Below are 18,993 nucleotides of genomic sequence, written 5' to 3' on the forward strand. Positions count from 1 at the left end.
GTCCTCTTCCTGCTCCAACCTGTGAGGCAAAATACCTCGGGGTCATCTTCGACTCCACACTCTCCTTCTCTCCTCACATCTCTGATGTCTCTAAGAGGTCAAACTACCAGCTGCACCTCCTCAGAGGTATTCTTCCTGTCCTCTCCTTCCCCCCGAAGCTCACTGTCTCCAGAGCTCTGGTACTCTCTAGGCTCGACTACTGTAACAGCATCTTTCTAAATGTGCCTGCTTCTACTCTCCGCCCTCTGCAACTCATCCAGAACAGGACTGCGAGACTTGTCCTTGGCCTCAAGCCCAGGGATCATATCTCTCCAGGACTGAAATCTCTGCACTGGCTCCCAGTGGCTGCGAGGATTAAGTTCAAAACCCTCTGAATTGTCCACAAGGTCTTTTGGGGCCTGGGGCCTCAATACCTTCAACTCTCTCTTCCTAAATGTCTTTTCCTTCTCGAGCTCTTCGCTCATCCACCTCCAACTCCCTCAGGGTTAGTCGCTTCTCCAAGCAACGAGTTGGTGGTAGATCTCTTTCTTCGGCTGGGGCTTCCCTCTGGAACAGCCTCCCTGAAACTTGAGGAGAACCATCTCCGGTTTCGAAAGCACCTCAGAACCTTCCTCTTTGCTTGTTCTTTCTCTCCTATCCAATGCTGAAACTGCACTGGTCACCTGGCTACCCCCTGATCTCGGGCCCAGGTCCCCTCCCCAGCCAGTTGTACACCTGCACTACCTGCCTGGCAACCCCTGCACTTGGGGACTGTTTTCTGTATCCCTACAGTCCCATACCAGCACTTGACACCTGATGTCTGCACTTACCCCCTTGCACTTGCCACTAGCTGGCTGCACTTTTTACTTACTGCTTTTATTTATTCTATTTATTTTTCCTGTCGATCCCATGTACAGCACTCCCTCCTTGCCACCCACACTTTTCCTCTTCCCCCTTCCCCTGCACTTGCACGATCTCAATGTCACCTGGCCTAGTTATATCGTTGTCTCTGTCTTCCCTCTGGTTCCCCTCCCTTGCCTCATCGCGCCTTGAAACACTTGTGTATAGGCTTGTTATAAATGATATGGAGCCAATAGACATAGTAAGAGGTTTAGAGAGGCCAACAGATCAAATGGGCACAGGGCCAGAGGCATAAGGCAGAACTGGAGGATGAGAACGAACAGACTGGGAGGGATGAAGGGGGGAGGATGGGGATTGGAAAGTGTGTAAGGAGCAGAGATAAGAGACTGAGTTTTCAGGGAGGTGGGGGGAAAGATATTGAAAGTGGTAAGATGAGAGAACAAGAGAACGGCAGCCTAGACCCGAGAGAAAGAAAGGGAGAGAGAAAAGGTGCAGTAAGGAAGATAGAGCACAGGAGATAGATAAGATGGGAGGGACTGTGTAAGGAAGACGTGTGATACAGAAGGAATGGACAGAAAAGGAGGCAGTGACGAGGAATTTAAAAAAGTGATATGGATGTGAGGAAATCTGCAGCTGAGGTATACTGTGTAAATCCCATCCATAGTAACTAATATTTGAATGCAATCTTTTTGGATGTATGCTCACCCTCCATGTTTCTGTAATGAAATAACCTGTGATGTGAGGCTGCCTCAACCCTCCCACCACATATGCAGACTTCTCAACTCTCACATTTGTTTGGTTAGTCCCACTCAACAAAAGAAATGCCTGATGTGGAACTCCATCTCGCTCCATTTGGAGACTCAAGAGATTGAGAGATAAGTGTGGGCACTTAGTCTCTTGGTATGCTTCCTACTGAGAGCTACCCCTGTGACCAGGAGTAGGTGACCTCGAGAAGGCTTTGTCTGATTCTCATCCAGCGACCCCAATAACGCCAGGGGCCCAACTTCAACACTTTGCCCTCAAGGGGGGCTTGGGATGGAAATGTTAAAAGACCACTGCCATACAGGGAGTATACTTTCCACAGCCAAGGTGACTACTGGAGTTCCCACTGGAACAAACTGCCTTGCAGCCTTAGACTGGAAAGTAACATCCAACTCTTTAGGAAGCAATTGAAGACCTTTCTCTACACCGCATCATGTTGCCATCTTTCTGCTCCTCCTCGCTCTAATCTCTTTTTGTGTCGTCCCGTTAATCTTCGTCCTTGTGTCTTTTTTCGCGCCCTGATGCTTGCGAGATTTGGCGCGTTATAAATAAATAAATAAATAAAATAAATAAAAACAAACAACCAGACCGCTAAACTCTAAGGAGAGACCGACTAAACCAAACATATGCTGGCCTAGTTGACATGTCTGCACACAGTTAAATACGTACAAGAGAGGCCCATTTCTGGTGCAGCTCCAATGCCCACACCAACATGCACCACCTTGCTCCATGCACATAAGTCTCCCAGACAAGCTCTGGGACAGCGCCTTAACTCCTCCAACCAGGTTCAACCTGGAGTTGCCCAAAGCCCATATTGTTCCTTTTCATAAGGCATTTGGTGTTCACACATATAATAGGGACAGGCTAGAGAAACTGTGGTCCAGGGTGTGACATAGAACAATACACAGGGCACCTCCAATAGAGGCCTGCCATCACAGTGACATAAGGGGGGAGACATTATTGTACAGTGTCTCATGGTGCTTTGTTATAGGTGAACATGAAGATAGACCCTTGGTAGGAGACACACTCTCTTTATAAACTAGCGCATGGAAAGATCAGAGTGTGGGCTCAGCCATTCATTAACCTGGGGGTACTGCCTTATGCTACCTTGTTATGTGGTCTGCTGCCACCAAATCTAAAGGTTTCCTTAGTTGCAGGTGGATGTAGGGGACTGTTATATTCATGCTTGAGGGTTACTCAAAAGGATACTCATGCAGGACGCAGGTATGATCATCAAGATGCTTTAATCAGGTTACAGGTTCATCAAGCGACTTCAGGCGACATCAGGAGAAGATACAGGAAGTATAGAGGGGGCCCTCTGGCTCCCACCACCCAGGCTACATCTTGGAACTGCCCTGGGTGGAATCACATTCAACCTCAAACATTCCAGACACTCACATAACATTCCATTCATGAACAACACACCCTGCATTCACACACCATGCATAAGGGGACAGGGACCAAGCATGAAAGTCAATCATAACACAACTCCTTCCGTTACGGGAACAACACACACAATAGCAACAGAGCAGTATGGCACACACATGCAATCATAACCCACATGCAATCACACATACGCCTGACCCGTGCAGATCTGGAAGATCAGGAAGGAAACATGGTTGCCCAACATGGCGTAACTAACTTTCATGCAGAGGCACCACACCAACAATGCAACATCCACAACCACAACCACTGAGTCAACACACAACACCTTCTACCCGCCAGTGTCACTGTCACTGGCGGGTCTCCAGCCTGCCACACTAGAGCTCTGCCTGCCCCACAGTGGCCCAACAAAACTACACTCAGGACCCTCTTGACCAACTAACAGCTTACGTCCACCCCTGCCACAGGCAGACATAAAGGATGCCACCCGAAAGCACAGACTGCCCCTGTATGGGCTTGCACGTGGCCCACTACATCTTTTGGGAGACTGAACTAACCCTCGACCCAGACCAATCCAACCAGGTGACAGACCGGGAGGTGCTCCTAACCACAGCCATTCTCGAGAACTCTCACCTGACACCCACTCAGCACTCACACATTCTGGCAACTGACCTGCACAGCCAAAAATCAGCAAGGTCAACAAACCCCAGGCAAACCAGAATCCCAGTGTGTTGGCCAGACACACTGAGCCTCCTACGCCGAACTCTGCTGAGAAGACTGCCCACAACCAGACCAACTGAACACAGGCAAGGAGATGATGGGAGTTGCCAAGTCCTTCAGAACCATCTGAGTGGTTCCAGGATGATTCCCGAAAACCAAAAAAACAGAAGAAAAAGATTTGGAAACAATGATATAATCCTAGATGGGGCACACACAACAAAACCATATTCCTATTTTCACCTCCACACAGGAACATACAAACCCCATCTGCTTGTAAAACAAACTTCTCAGAAGGCCTCCATCCGGTGAAGTCCTTCGCCACTGGATACTGGTAGCACAACGGAGCCATTCTCGACCAGCCCGCCATGGGTCACTAAACTGGAAAAGAAAATATATATATATCTATTAACCATGCAAACTATGCACCCACCACATCCTCGCGCCTTTTTCCACTAGATACTCCAAAAAAACACTTTGGTGTGAGAACATGTACATACTGGTAACTGGAGGGATAGCCCATCACCGACAGAACACTGGGCTAGTAGAACTTGGTTAACAAGGAGGGGTTTGTTCTGCCGTATAACATGTTTAGGAGCGGGACTACTTCCTAATTCTAGTAGGCCCAAGTCATTTCTATTGTGTCCAGGGAAATACAAAAACACTGTAAATGTGAAGATGTACACACAGTTATTCAGACAGAAATAGGTATTGTATATACAGCTTGTAAGTTTATTTTGCTGCTGGGTGCATTTAGTAAATTTAGTACAGAACATGTACATACATCTGCACAAATACGAGGTGTGGTCAGGGTCCTACCCACACCAACAGTCAAAACAAAAAAATTAATGATCTCCATTTACTTTCCATAGTACTTCCCATTACACATGTAGCCATGACAGTGCATTTAACTTGCTGTTCTAAAAGTCCATGTTGCTGGTTTTGAGCAACACTAATGCTGAAAATCCTCAAAAGGTTACACTAGCACGACTGGGCTTAACATCCACACATTAACATTAGGCTTTAAAACCATGTTGCTAGTGTGAGCAGCCCTAAAGCTGAAAATCCTCAAGGGGTTAAATCTAGCACATTCCAGCTAAACCTGCTAACAAGAGCACACAACAACTCATGAGACTTATCAGCAACACACACACAGCAAGTCCTCAACATTTTGAATCCAGTACATTCTAACGAAACATCCAAACATGTGTACAGAGCACCGCATGAGGCACCTCATCAAAATCCAGATGTAAGGCATGCTAATAACATTGTGGTGCATATTGTACATAAACAAACCCACAGCAACCTTCAGCTACCGGTGGCGCTAAAGAAAAATGTTCACATTTCTGCCAAACAAATGCACCTCATACAAATCTAATGTATTCAAAATACAAGGGTGGTGAAATGTTAATGGATCATGCAACACGTTACACAGCATTAAAACTGTAATATCAGGCTAGTTTCCCTAATTAAATGTACATATTGTGCAGTAGAAATATGTTAACACTTCTTTATTTAGTTTTGCTCTAGGAAGCAGTTTCCGAAAGACACTTTTCTACACATTTTCGAAGTGGATTCCTTCCGCACTGTACACCCATTGATGAGAAAAATCACTGTGCGCCCCAAATGTCACAGTCACGCTCATGGAAGTAACCTCTCATGGGTTGCTCTGGGAGGTTGTGCAACCTGTGGGATCAGGGAAAACAACTACAACATTCTCACACATTGCTCTCTGGTGTCTCCCTACACCCTGGGTCCTTGGGTGTGCACCCCCGCGATGAGCTTACTGGCACCTATGCTGTGCCTTTTATCTTCCCCTGGGTGGTGGGGCTCAAACATGTGGGGGCAGTGCGTCCCCTTTTTTTTCTTAATCTGTCACTTTCTTCTGCACCCCCCAGCAGTCTCATTCCTCCTCTTTATCACACATGTACCTTGGGCCTCATTCCGAGTTGGGCGGTAAGGGTTTACCGGCACCGGTAAGGATGCCGGTGCCGGTAAATCCTTACTGCCCTATTCCGAGGTCCCTTAGCGGGACCCGCAAAGGACGTGTGGTTTTACCACGCGTCCTTTGCGGGTCTCACTAAGGGACCCGGGCGCTAATAACGGGCCCGCTATTTACGGGACCATAATTAGCGCCTTCCCCATTCCCATTGAGCCCGATGGGGGCTCAAATGGGACTGGGGAATGGTTTACTGAATGGGGACTTACCGGGTCCTCCAAGGTCAGAATGACCCGGTAAGTCCCCATTCAGCCAGACCGGACCCGGGTTTGGAGGCAGCCATGGTTACCTCCAAACACGGAATGACCACCATTGTCTCTTCTCCTGAGTTCTTCTGGAATCACATTCAACTTCAAACATTCCAGACACTCGCATAACATTCCATTTATGACATCACACCATGCATAAGGAGACAGGGACCAACCATGGAAGTCAATAATAACAGGGACAGATATATCTTTGCAAAACCTCTGAGGGAATACCTTCCAGCACTTTCAGGCGGCATTTTGTGTGACGCTGAGATGTAATACTAGCTTGGCATGTCTGGAGGTTTGTAGAGTATTCTGCCATATTTACTCTCAAATTAGGCCTGTAAAAGAGGGAGGAGAACTCTCCCTGTGCTTTTTCTAACCAAATGGCTTGGATAAAGGGAGGCACAGGCACAGGTGCAGTAGAAAGCTCCTGTGATGTAGGGGTACACCCAACTGTTGCCTGGCTTCCACCCCAGGCTCCAAGGGCTCACTATAAATCCCTCTAGCATAATATGACCAGTGCCAGTAACGCCCCCATTTCTTCCCTACGGTTCTGCAGCCTTTGGCTTTCCAGACCGTTTGGACTACATCTCACATCAGCCCTAGCCAGCATATCCAAAGGGGAGGGATCAAGTGAGGTGAAGTCCAAAACAACTGGACAACACGCGTTTGCCTATTGCCTTTACTCTGCTGCATGGGTTCCTTTTAATCACTTTAGAATAAGCCTGACGTGTACTATGCTGCAACAATGGAGCACAAAGGCTATAAGCCGTAACTATTGCATTAGAGCACAGATAGGGAGAAATGGCATATGAGGATGGATACACAGCTTGTAGTTTTTTTGGTTATTTGCCCACCTATTGACTGCTCATGGTAATGCTAATCCCTATGGACATTCCCACCCAGTTCCTGCCCCTCCATGCCTAAAACACTGGCACATGGGAACTCTTTGAGCTCGCTTTAAGCAAGCCTTACCATCAAACTTTGCATTCAAAGGGCCTGCTAGTGTTTTTCAAAGCAGTCTTCTGAGAGTTGTAATTGTAATTGTTTATTTATACAGTGCTTATACACAGGTGGAGTGCTTCAAGGTGAGAAGGGAGAAAGGGAATACAGTCAACATTCTTAGGCCTTGAAGTTTCCGAATGCTTTACAAGAAAAAACTAGCATACTAGGCCTGACGGCATTTCTCCTAGTGCAAGTGCAGGAAATGTTACAGTTGCGACCCAGTTATGTGGGGGGGGGCACAAAAAGGTGGGGGGTGGGGGGCAAACAGGACAGACAAACTTAACAAGTCCTAGTACAATTAGGTCATGCGTGCGTAAAGACGAAGGGTGTGGGGGAAAACAAACAAGTCCAGTCCAGCAGGGCCCTGGGTTAAGTGCAGAGAGAGGTTGCCCCGCTCATGGAGCGTAAGCTGAAAGTGCAGTAATGCTGAACAAAGTGCAGCGGCCCAGAGGCAAATGTAAAGACTGGTGGGGGATCCTGGGACCTGTAAGGCTCTGGTGGTGAAACTAGGCAACCAGTCAGCAAAAACGGAACAGAGTTACGGAGGGGAAGGAGGGTGGAGAGAAAAAAACGGAGGTTTGCAGGGGAGAGGGAGAGAGAAGGAGGAAGAGAAGAGGAAGGTCTTGAGGAGTTTTCCGGAACTTAAGGTGCTCAGTCCCAAGACTGAGAGAGGCAGGGAGGCTGTTCCAGAGGGAGGCACCCGCAGAGGATAAAGATCTTCCCCCAAATCTGTTTGTGAAAGCGGGTCATCCGCAGGGAGTTGGAAGAGGACAAGTGGAGGACTCTAGATGGAGAGTATTTAGAAAGAGAGCATTGTAAATGTCAATGACGTAATTGGTGCTGTAAACACGCTAGTGGTGTAATAAAAATGTCTTACCAGGTCTGCCTCCAGCCACTAGATTTATAATCGCTATGCCCATCTTTCACTGAAGTTCTGTTAATATTAAGCATTGACAAAGCCAACAGTTTTGGCTTCTGTATAAGTATTAGGCATTTGCCAGGCACTGCTATTAGATGGCCAGGTATTGGCACCTTTTTGCACCTGCTACTATCAATGGCCAGTTAATACCACTACGGCAGCGCCTTTCCCATGCTAATTATTGGCTATGCTATTAGCGTGCACTAAGTTTCTCAAATGCCAGGAGAAAGGTCGGCCAATAAGTATTTCTAAAACTAAAACTATGATATGCCATACAACTCGCCCAGTACAATCACACCAAGCTTATTTTGAACATTGTGGTACTGCAAAGTGTTCAGACATGTGATTACCTTCGGATTCGTCTACATAGAAGTTTAAACTTGTCATCACAAATAAAAAAGAAGGATGCGCCTCTAGCAAGAAGAGATGGGGGAGGTTGTGAATTTGAAGGCCATACTATCCCATGCGCTGGAAGTCTACGCGGTGCAGGCTATATTCCACGAGCTATGTTTGGAGCCAAGGTCTAGGTTATTCCAACTGCCTAAACACCCACATTGGTGAGAAGAAGACCATGGGCCTTCCGTGCAGTGCCCCCTCCATCCCACTTCATTTGCAATTGTGTATTATAGTGTTTAAGTTTGATAAATGTTGAAACCACTTTTATACTGGTTGAAACTGTGCAATGCTAATGAATGATAAGGTTATACAGAGGGGCTCTGCGATGCATTGAGTGAGAAGGAGGCAAGACATTGCCATGGTTTACATTTGGCAAAAAAGATGTTTCCTGAATTAGGGCTTCAGTCTTTTTGGGATGGTCTCTGTAAACAGGTAACTACTTCAAAGGCAATTTTAATTTCCCTGCTTAATGAATGGGTTTTCCGATGGATACATGTTGTTCCCAGTCTGTATCTTCCACACATTTATCACTAAAACATTCTGTAGGCCTGGAGAAGTTTGTTGATTTCTCGTGGGTGAGAAATATAGGAAAACCTTGTCTACAAAGCTTCGATTGGGCATTTTTCCACTTGCTAAATTGAAAGGGCATTGGGGCATGGAACGGTCATCTAAATGCCCATTCCTCTAAACCTGAGATGAAAATGAAGGCTTTTTTATTTTCTTGCCCTTTGTAGAACCAAGTGGCTCAAACCAGCATTGAACGCATTTGGAACCAGGCACAGGAGAGATGCTAGCACTTTATTCAAGACTAATGATACCTCTGTTGTCATTGATGCCATTACTACTTTCCTAAAGAAAGACTTTGATCGCAGCAAGACGTTTCAAAAATGTAATTTACTGTGATTCTCTACAACAGGGTATGTATTAAAACATTCTTGTGTAATCTAGCTTGGACTTTGCCGTGCCACATATAAGGAGAGCTCTATAAGGTATTGCTTATTGGATGTGATTTAAAATGGATATTTCATGAATTTGAATAGATGTTGTAAGGGCATATGTAATGAATACATTAATGTTGGACAATATTTTAATAAATGCTTCTGTATGCTTTTATGATACTAGCCAAAATAAAGCTATGAATGAATAAATGTATGATCTCCCACATCACCCCATTCAGTTGCTCGCTAAAAACAGGTGAGACAAAATTCCTTAGCGACTCTATGGACAAATCACTCCTTGTAAGTAGCTTACCTAAGGTGATGTGAGAATTTGCTTACAGATAGAAGTATCTCCCACTTCTTTTTAAAAAGATCTCTTTATAAATTTTTCATTCATATAGCAGTAATTAAAATTAAACAACACTAAAATAGTGAGCGATTAATACACAGTAGCAGTTCACCCATTTCAAGAGTATGACAAATTGATTTGAGAATTCTTGTATCACAGTGGGCCTCATTACACGGATGTCGGTGAGGGTTTACCGGTACCCGTAAGGGTACCAGTGCCGGTAAACCCTTACCGCCTTACTACGAGGTCCCTTTGAGGGACCCTACCTTAACGGCTGGTTTTACCAGCTATTAAGGACGGGACCCGCAAAGGGACCTAGGAGGTAAATACGGTACCGCAATTTGCGGTACCGTAATTACCACCTTCCCCATTCCCATTGAGCCCTGTGGGGGCAAAAAAAGGAATGGGGAAGGGCCATGGTGAATTGGGAATTACCGCCCCCACACAACTGCTTTACTAGAGAGCTCTCATGCAGGGGTTCAGCAATGGACAATACAGCAATTCTCCATGACTTCTTCCAACGAGCTCAGCTTGTCAGCCCATTTTGTTACTGTATGACATCACAAAATAATGATAGATCATGAAAACCTACCATGGAGAGGGATTGGTTAGCAAGGTCAACTATGTATAGGATGTAGAGGGTATTAGTTTAGGGATTGGATGAGCATATCTGGTGGCTCTTCCTGCGACCACCCTCTAAATGCTGCGACTATGATATCTCAGGTTAGTGTATGCAATTGGGCTGTGCAACAAAGTGTGAGCTTAACATGAAAGGTGAGGAAGAATTGGTCAAAAAGTGTCTTCTCAGCCTTGGCGCTGTAGAAAGTTACCAGCTAAGTGCAACTTTTTAAGGTAGTGAGAACGACCCCGAAGGTGCTGCATGTTCCCGAGAAGTTACCATCTCTAATCCTCTAGGCCCTGAGACAGAACATGTAAGCTTTGAACCTTGTATTTCTTTCTTTCAGTTGGGTGGGAAGAACTGCCCCTGTCTAGCTCGAATGAATAGGCTTTGTTGCTCAGTTCTCGATCACGTGTGCAGGGACCACACAATTGACTTTCTCCTATCTGTATTTGTGAGGATGTTTGGCTTTTGCTCATTCAGGTGTCCTAGTTGGTCTGCTAATATGAAACTTGTCCCTTTCGGGGTCTTTGGCAAGGCTGTGCACAGGTACAGCACTGTAAACATAGTCTGCACGTCTCTGCTAAATGGTCACGTCTGCCCCTCTCTCTGTATTCCCGAATGCTCTCAACATCTCCCATTCACTTAAAATGTGCTCATGGTCTCCATTTTAATTTACATGGCCATCCATGTTAGTTGCTTTTAGCGTCTGGTAGCAATTCATGTTTATGTGTATGGGGCTTGCGGGTTTCTGCTCAGCAAAAGATGCTTGTACGTCCTCTATCTTAGTCATAAGCATGTTCTTCATGTCTAGGGATGCATATGTGCTTAATTTCTAACGCATCTGTGTCATAGTTCAGTTGTGACATCATTAGCTTCTGCATGGTCTCCATCAGTCGACCTGCTCCATTGGCTGTAAGCCTATGTCCTCAGCGACGTTATTAGGGTATGGGCTGAATGGCTGTCTGAATGAATAGCGCTTCTCACACCTGCGGTACATCGATGATGAAAGAGATGGGGCCATGAACAATGTGCACTGTTCATTTCTCTGCCTCTGTAATGAGTGTGGTGGGCGTAACAAGGGCTACATTTAGGTCTCCCTCGTCAATCCCCCCTCTGGTCGATAATTCAACCAAACTACCTTGTCCGTTCTCTATGCTCCGATGTGGTTTTGGGATCCATACTTTCTCCACTCTTCACAAGTGACCGTGGTAGTTCACTTGTTCATCTAAACTCCAAGTCATATAGCAGCATTCTCTATTGAGACTACACCACACCAATTTACCCACGTAATTGCATGTATCCAGGGGAAATATAAATTTGGTGCCTTGTGGGAACAGAGGGCATTGCTTCATGTGTGATTGTAGTACTTCAAATGTCCGTGTCTCCTCATCTGCTTTTGTTTCTACATCTAGCATGATTTTCATCCCTATCGTCTTCAGTGGTCTTCTTACACTGTGCTATAGCTACTCTAATAACATAAAATGCCAGCAGTAGTACCAGTACTAGAGTGCCTAGGAGTACTTTCAGTCCACTTGCCAACCACGTTGATATCCAGGAAAAGATAGACAGCCAATCTTCATGTTCTCCTAGTGGGTTGGTTATCACTGCCATCGTGGTATGCAGAGCTGATAACAGCATTATTGCTTCTATGAGTGTCCTATTCTCTCTGTCATGGGAGGTTATGTAGGTGCATCAAGAAAGCACAATATTTGTGCACACGCCTCCCTCCTGGCTGTGAGGAGATCCAGAACATATCTGTTCTGTAGGATCATCAGTCTGACGGCTCTCAGTTCTTCCTTGATGGTGTTAAAGCCTTTTACCATCAAGTTTATAGTCTGCAACAGTTCCCACCTGGTAATCTGGAGCCATTTAGCATTCACATTGGCTTGAACTCCTGACATGAATAACTTTTCAGTTCTGCTGAACAGTCTGTGCTCTGGTGGTATTGTATTCAGTGTGTCTTCCATCTTAGATGACACGTAGTTCCCTCTTTTACTCTTGTCAGCTCCACAGATCTCTTCTTCCTCTGGTGTGCATCCATTTTGGGGAACCCTTCTGCTTTTATGTCTTTTCACGTCTCTACTAAAGCTGCTCTGTTCAGCTGTACTAAGGGGCATATTCCTTGCCAGTCAGGTGGTAGTTGCATGTAGGCCTTGGACCCTCAGGCCCAGTAGTGGTCGATTATTACTGCTGCACCGACCTTCATTCCCAGTATCTTCGATGTCCGCTTGCAACCCTTATTTTCCCCAACCTTTACAGGACCATCATTCTGGAAACACAAGGAAGCACTCTCGAGTGGTATAACTGTTGTATGACCAGCTTCATTTTCTGCGCATGTGAGCAGCTTGGCACTTGCCATGCATTCCTTGAGACAGTTGTTGTTTTCCTTCTGTACTACTTCTACTGGAACTGTTAGGGGTGCATGTGCTTTTCTACCCATCATCCCCTCCATCCACCCTTCTCCCGTATACACTTGTCCGTAGGCCAGCAACTGAGGTCTCTCCCAGCATCCTGGTAGTCCTGCTATCTCTTTTTTCCCTGTCGTTGAACATTGCAGCCCCTTTTGAGGCACTATGCTGGCTTTTCCTTTGTTTGGGCTGTCTGGAAAATATTGAATTGCCTTCTCTGAACTCCAATAGTCATCTATCATTGCCTGAGTCTTTATATAACTGTCTTCATAAGGGAAAGTTTTCTGTGACAGCCATCGCAGCGTGGCCCATTTCCCTTGAAATCGGCTTCTTGTGGTGCAGAGCGCTAGGTGCATGAGGCACTGTGCTCTGGCTACTGGAACCTCTGTGGCTATGAATGCACTGGAAGCACTCATGGCGTAGGGGATTAGAGAACACGCTTAGCATTGCCTACCTTGACCATTTGCTGATACCATACATTATTGGATACGTGGGCTGAATTGACCAATTAGGCATTTACATGTTCAAAATCTACATCTGCACTTCGCCTGAGTCTTTTTACTTCTCAGGCAGCAGTGGTGACTTGCTCGGGGGTGACATCAGCAATAGCGGGAACTTGGGTTGTGACCATAGGGGGGGAGGGGTGTGTGTGTGTGTGTGAGTGAGAGAGAGAGAGATAGAGAGAGAGAGAGAGACAGACAAAATAACCGTTTGTAATGCAAAGAGAGGGTAAAGAGGTAGAGACAGCAGAATGCAGAAAATGAAAACAATAATTTTGGCTGTAACCTCAATATCTTGTAGAACGGTACGTCCCCTGTATTGTACCAGGATTCCACACATATGTTTACCAAAATTCTTAAAGTTCATAATTATCACTTATTAAGGTAATCAAGCTCTCCTACGTTAGTACTGAGCTAATGCAGCAAGAAACAATCGGTCTCAAACAGAGTATACATTTCGGTTATTGAGCAATGTAATGACAGGTGTATCTCCTTTTGTCAATGTTGGATAGGTCTGAGCTATGTGGAGGATGAAAGCATAAAAGAAAATGTTTGCGTATATCATTTGTCTGAAGATTGCTGTAAACTCATAAGCGTTCCTTAAAGTTCACAACGATTACCTAGCACAAGGAAAAGACAGTGGGCCTCATTACGATTTTGGCGGTAGCCATGCCGCTATTGGCGGCATGGCTGCCGCAAAAATTGGGTCCAGGTTCCCAGAATGGGGAATTACCGGGCCATTCCGAGTTTGGAGGGCCCGGTAATTCCTCCCTCCAAGAACCTGGGTCCAGACCTTCCCCATTCCCATTTCAGCCCCCATAGGGCTGAATGGGAATGGGGAGGGAGAAAACAACGGGCCGATTACGAGCGGCCCGTTGTTTGCTCCATCTTCCCCTCGCGGGACCCGGTAAGCACGCCTGGTTTGACCAGGCGTTACTTACCGGGTCCCTCGAGGGGACCTTGTAATGAGGCGGAACGGGTTTAATGGGTCTGCCTCCTTTAGCGGGTCCCGTTAACCCGTTCCACCTCACTTGTAATGAGGCCCAGTGTGGCTAATCTAGCTTTCAATATTTTCCTGTATAGCTCTAGTTCTTGACCGTGTCTGGATCTGTAGCTGTGGTTCTTCTTCTTGTTCTGTATTGTCTGCGAGTTGGGCTTGTGCAGTCTCAACTCTGCAGGGCTTGACGTCTCTGAGATGGTTCCAGGCTTTCCTCCCTATCAACTTAACTGCCTTGTCAGTTTCCTGCTCTACAGTATACAGGCCTAGAAAACAAGTTTTGTGCCATGCCCTCGTGACATTTTTTAGCAATACCCAGTCGCTGAGATACAGAAGAGGTGCCTGTAGGAGTTTGTGTGTCTCTACTAGTGTGTTTTCTTCATCACCATTCTTCGACCGCCCAAGCCTTGCGTCGAGCTGTTGAGATATAAAGAGGCACTAGCCATCATCGAAGCGAGATATTCATACATTACATTTCAAAGTACAGTTGCCACGTTTTGGGCATCCGTCAATGCTCTAGTGGGAGGAGCAAGTGGTAGACACAGGCGTCACCCTGTCACCACCTCATAAGGGGTTAAATGGTGGTCAGATGCGGGCTGATTGCGCAATGCAAACAATGCAATGGGTAAGCAATGTGACGGGTAGGCAATGGAGTTTATCTAATGCATGTGTAATACTTAGAGATTGTTACCTAAAGTATGGACCATTGCTTGATTTCAGGCAGTTTACTGATCTTATATTAGGAAAACGCTCGATCCGAGTGATTTCGGAATGTGGAACGCGAAGACAGTCATGCGATTGTATAAACCGAGTACAGAATAGGTAAGAGCTATTAGAGAATAGTGTACATTTCCTCCACCATACGATTTGGCATACAATTACGTAACATACATTTTTTACCACTGCTCAGCTCAACAGATTTTGTATTTTGGATAGCAGCATCAGGTCAGTGGTCGATTAGTACTTTTTTACAGTTACTGAAGATGGCCGTTATGTATAGGGAACTGAATGATGAAAATGTCTTCTTTGTTTCTCTTTTTTCTTTCATTTTTACGTTTGTTTTACAACGCTGGGTATACACAAAATATTACATATATATGTCATGGTTATGTACTTTGTGGCATGAGATTTATGTTATGAAAATATGTCATTCTTTAAATTTTACTATAATGTGATGTTTGGAACATATTCAATGGGATGTTGTATAAAAATGATTACACCATTTGTGAATGCTGGCAAATTGCTATGTGGTACATGTTTGACTATGGGGCTTAATATGTGATTTACTCATCGTTTCTATCAATTTCTGGTGAATTTATCTCATTGCAATTTTTGGTTTTATGGATCACTATAATGTTGGCACACAAGATACTGGCTCTAAAGAAGGACGATAAAATCTGAAATGCATGGGCCTTCAATTTGCTGCATCTGCAAACACATGAGATCATTTATTTAATATTGACTGAAAAATTAAACCAAGATTAGAATTATTTGAATGAAGATATTGGTACTGTATTATTTACTAAATAAAAAATTACTAATCATACCACACAAGTGTGGTTTTCGGGAGTGCAGCCTACACAGCCAAGGTCTTCTTTTCCATTATCATTGTAGTGCCATTTCACAGAGGCACATTATCAGTGGGTGTGCACCCGAAGGAGAGAAAGTAAAAAGTATACAAGCAAGTAACAAGGTACATAAGATTTGGTTATGCACACTCACCTCTTCTTAGCCTCTAGGCAATAGAGCCATCCCTTTTTCAGATCTGTCTTTATTTTTGCAATCTTATCCTTGGGCAAGCCATTGAGGCGCTCAGAAACCCCATTCGTTTGTGGGTGATATGCACAAGAAAACTTGTGCTTAATCCCCAGCAGAGTTGTGATGTGCTTGAACACTTCATTTACAAAGTGAAGCATGTTGTGGGATCGTAAGATCTTGCACACCCCCCATCATGGGAATACCTTGCTTACAAGGAATTCTGCCGCACTGAGGAAATCAGGGTGTGTAAGGAACTCATTGTGGTAACAGTAATGAAATCCACAAGTGATCACAGTTCAAGGGTGTTTATTAAACTGTATAGATAGGTTGGAAAGACGCCTAATCTAAACCTAAATCTTAGATGGGAGCAAGCTGTGACCATCAAATAATAATAAGGCAGTCCTAGTGGTGTCTTGTCAAAGAAAAGGGCCTATACTAAAAAAAAAACTGTCGCCAATCCTTACAACTAAATACAAAAAGAGTCTGATAAGATTCACAAGAAAGAAAGAGGTGTTCACAAATGATAAGTCAGGATGTGGTAGTCGGGGGTCTCCCTTCCCCATGTTTTGAGCACAGGACAAGGCGGGACTCCAGAGCACAGCACACGCTCGAGCTTTCCCAGCACGAGTCTGTGCACTGGGACCCCAGACGGCCCATAGAACTAGAGGTGTCCCAACAGCACTTTAAGATGAGCAGCAGCACCTGTGAGATGGATGGGGATGCAGATTAATACTCTAGCATCAAATCAATAATGACAACTCGATAGTTTGGCAAAGGGAGTCTGTTTAATGACAAGTACACAAAACGTGCAGTTCATGAATATCAGCATTCGCTCGATCTTCCTTCTGGCTTCAACTCCAATTAATTTCAGAAAAAACACATCATTTATACTAAAAACTCGTCATCACTGACGTGTAACGCTTAAAACCTGGCATGCAATTCTATTGGTTCTAGGAAGGTAACTTTAATATAGGTGCTATATCTGTATGTGGTAACGGGGAGTGGGGATTGGATAAACACTGTCAAGTGGGGCATCTAAGCCCTTCCTTTAAAATGGCTACTATAAACATCACTAAAAGTACGACATCTCATTGGTTCTACTAACTATAGGACCCTAGATTACTTGGTCCACTATGATTGGGTTGGCAACAACCCCACTCATACTTTTCCACTTGCTTAGCAGTGTGCAGAATAGCTGGCCAGGTGCAGGGAGTTTGTCTGCACCCCCAGCTTCCCTCCAATTATTGCTACAATCACTCATCACCTCAGTGGTCATGTGTCAATTATTTCCTTGTGGCTGGCCTCAAGACTGCTTCTTGGTCTGGAAGAGTTAAGACATCTGTGCATGGCACAAGTCCATGTGTAGGTGTGAAAGTTTCATCCCTTCTCGCTCAGCTGGTCAAGTGATTCCGACACCGTGAAATTGTCTCATTCTTCATGCAATTTGAGTATTTGATTTAATTCTGCCAGCCATCTGACATCTGTGGCTTATCTTGACCTTTCTGAACAGGATACTCTGTTCTTCTTTTCATCAATTATATCCACTGTTGGTCTATTTCAGCCGATACGACCTTGGCTTCTTGGCATGATTTGCACTCGTCTGAGTTTCTCTCTGTCTTTAATTCTCGATTTGTTTGCTGTGGAGCTCTCCTCTTGAGATCTTTAGTAGCCTTTGATTGATTCTGTTCTTGTGCATAGTGGAAGTATACTTATATAAAGTGTTCCTTTTGAGGTAGATATCTATAGGTGGCGCTTGCTGCAATCTATTTTACTACTAAGCATAAGAAAGCCTCACAAATTATTGCTTCTTGCGGTTCGATGCATATGTACACGTTTAAACTAACTGAATATCTTCATCGCACATGTTGCATAATTTCAGACATCGATTATTTCATTTTAGGTTGAGGATGTCACTTGTCCATGGTGCTTTGTTTCTTTTCTTCATTCACAGGTCGTCATATCTTCTATATGTGAGTCAGTCCGGGTTCCTGCGATGTCACCATTCGTCTTCCTTAAGTATCTTTTTAGCTTCTTCAGGGACTGTATTCTGACAATCTTCATTCTGTCTCATTTGTCGATATGGTTTTCTCAATGGTTAGCTTACTGTCCAGGTTTTCTTAGGTGTCAGTACTTCAACAGGTGCTGTTCTTTTGCTGCAGCTCTCTGCTGGTTTATTTGCTCATCGTACGTCACATATTTCGGTGTGAACATTCCTGGTACTTCAAAATGGATGGTTGGAGCGCGAGTCGTGCTTGGGACCTCCTCTACACTCCCCCCTCTGGGCGATTCATCAACCACTTTCACTTCTTCCTTGATATCCGCCTTTACTTCATCCTCTGGGTCCACTTTTACTTCCTCCTCTGGATCCACACATAGAAGCTTGAAGAAATATATCTTTGGGGTCCATATCTTTATGACTCCCTTCAAGTTTCCTGCTGTTCTTACATGCTCATATTTGTTCCAGGTCATTAGTTGACATTGTCCACTTGGACTACAATAGATCAATTTTCCCACCTAATTTCTATATTTCTTTGGATAACGAAAATGTGTTCCTTCTGGTGCATAAATGCTGGCTTTCACAAAGTCTCTTATTTCTTCATCAGTCAGATCCTTGGGTTTCCATCCTGGTTCGACATCAATCATGATCTTCATCCCTATGGCCTTTTTCGCAGTTTTCTGGCACTGAGAGATTATTATCTTGATAACACAGAATCCGAGCAATATCATCATTAGCAGGGTTCCTAGGAATTTGAATGCATCTGCCATCCATTGTAGAACCCATAAGAATAGTGATCCAAACCAGCTGGCGTCGTCCACTTTGTCAGTTTCATCAATCATTTGATTCAGTAGTTTCGTCAGCATACCTATGGCCTTTGTTAAGGTTCCATTTTCGTCATCGTGAGCTGGTATTAATGTGCAACATGATTCTCTGATTTTTGCACAAACACCTCCATCCATAGCTGTGATTATGTCAAGGACATATCTGTTCTGGAGAGTCAATAGTCAAATTGCTCTTAACTCTTCCTTGATTGCATTGAATCCTTTTATTGTCGTGTTGATGGTCTGCAATAACTCCCATATGGTTATCTGCAACCATTTAGTATTTGCTCCAACTTGAATTCTTGGCATCAAGATCAAGGTGAACACTG

General features: G+C 44.7%; 1 long non-coding RNA gene across 1 annotated transcript in view; it reads left to right on the top strand.

Annotated features, from left to right (window-relative positions):
* The window catches only part of LOC138580424 (uncharacterized), a 273,817-nt gene that overhangs the window by 160,012 nt on the left and 94,812 nt on the right, over positions 1–18,993 (top strand). The window contains exon 2 of the long non-coding RNA XR_011304251.1: positions 9,007–9,189. This is a non-coding gene — a long non-coding RNA (uncharacterized lncRNA). The remainder of the gene's footprint in view (positions 1–9,006; positions 9,190–18,993) is intronic.

The sequence above is a fragment of the Ambystoma mexicanum genome, chromosome 3p (genome assembly GCF_040938575.1).
Source record: "Ambystoma mexicanum isolate Mex_15411 chromosome 3p, UKY_AmexF1_1, whole genome shotgun sequence".
Lineage (NCBI taxonomy): Eukaryota > Metazoa > Chordata > Amphibia > Caudata > Ambystomatidae > Ambystoma > Ambystoma mexicanum.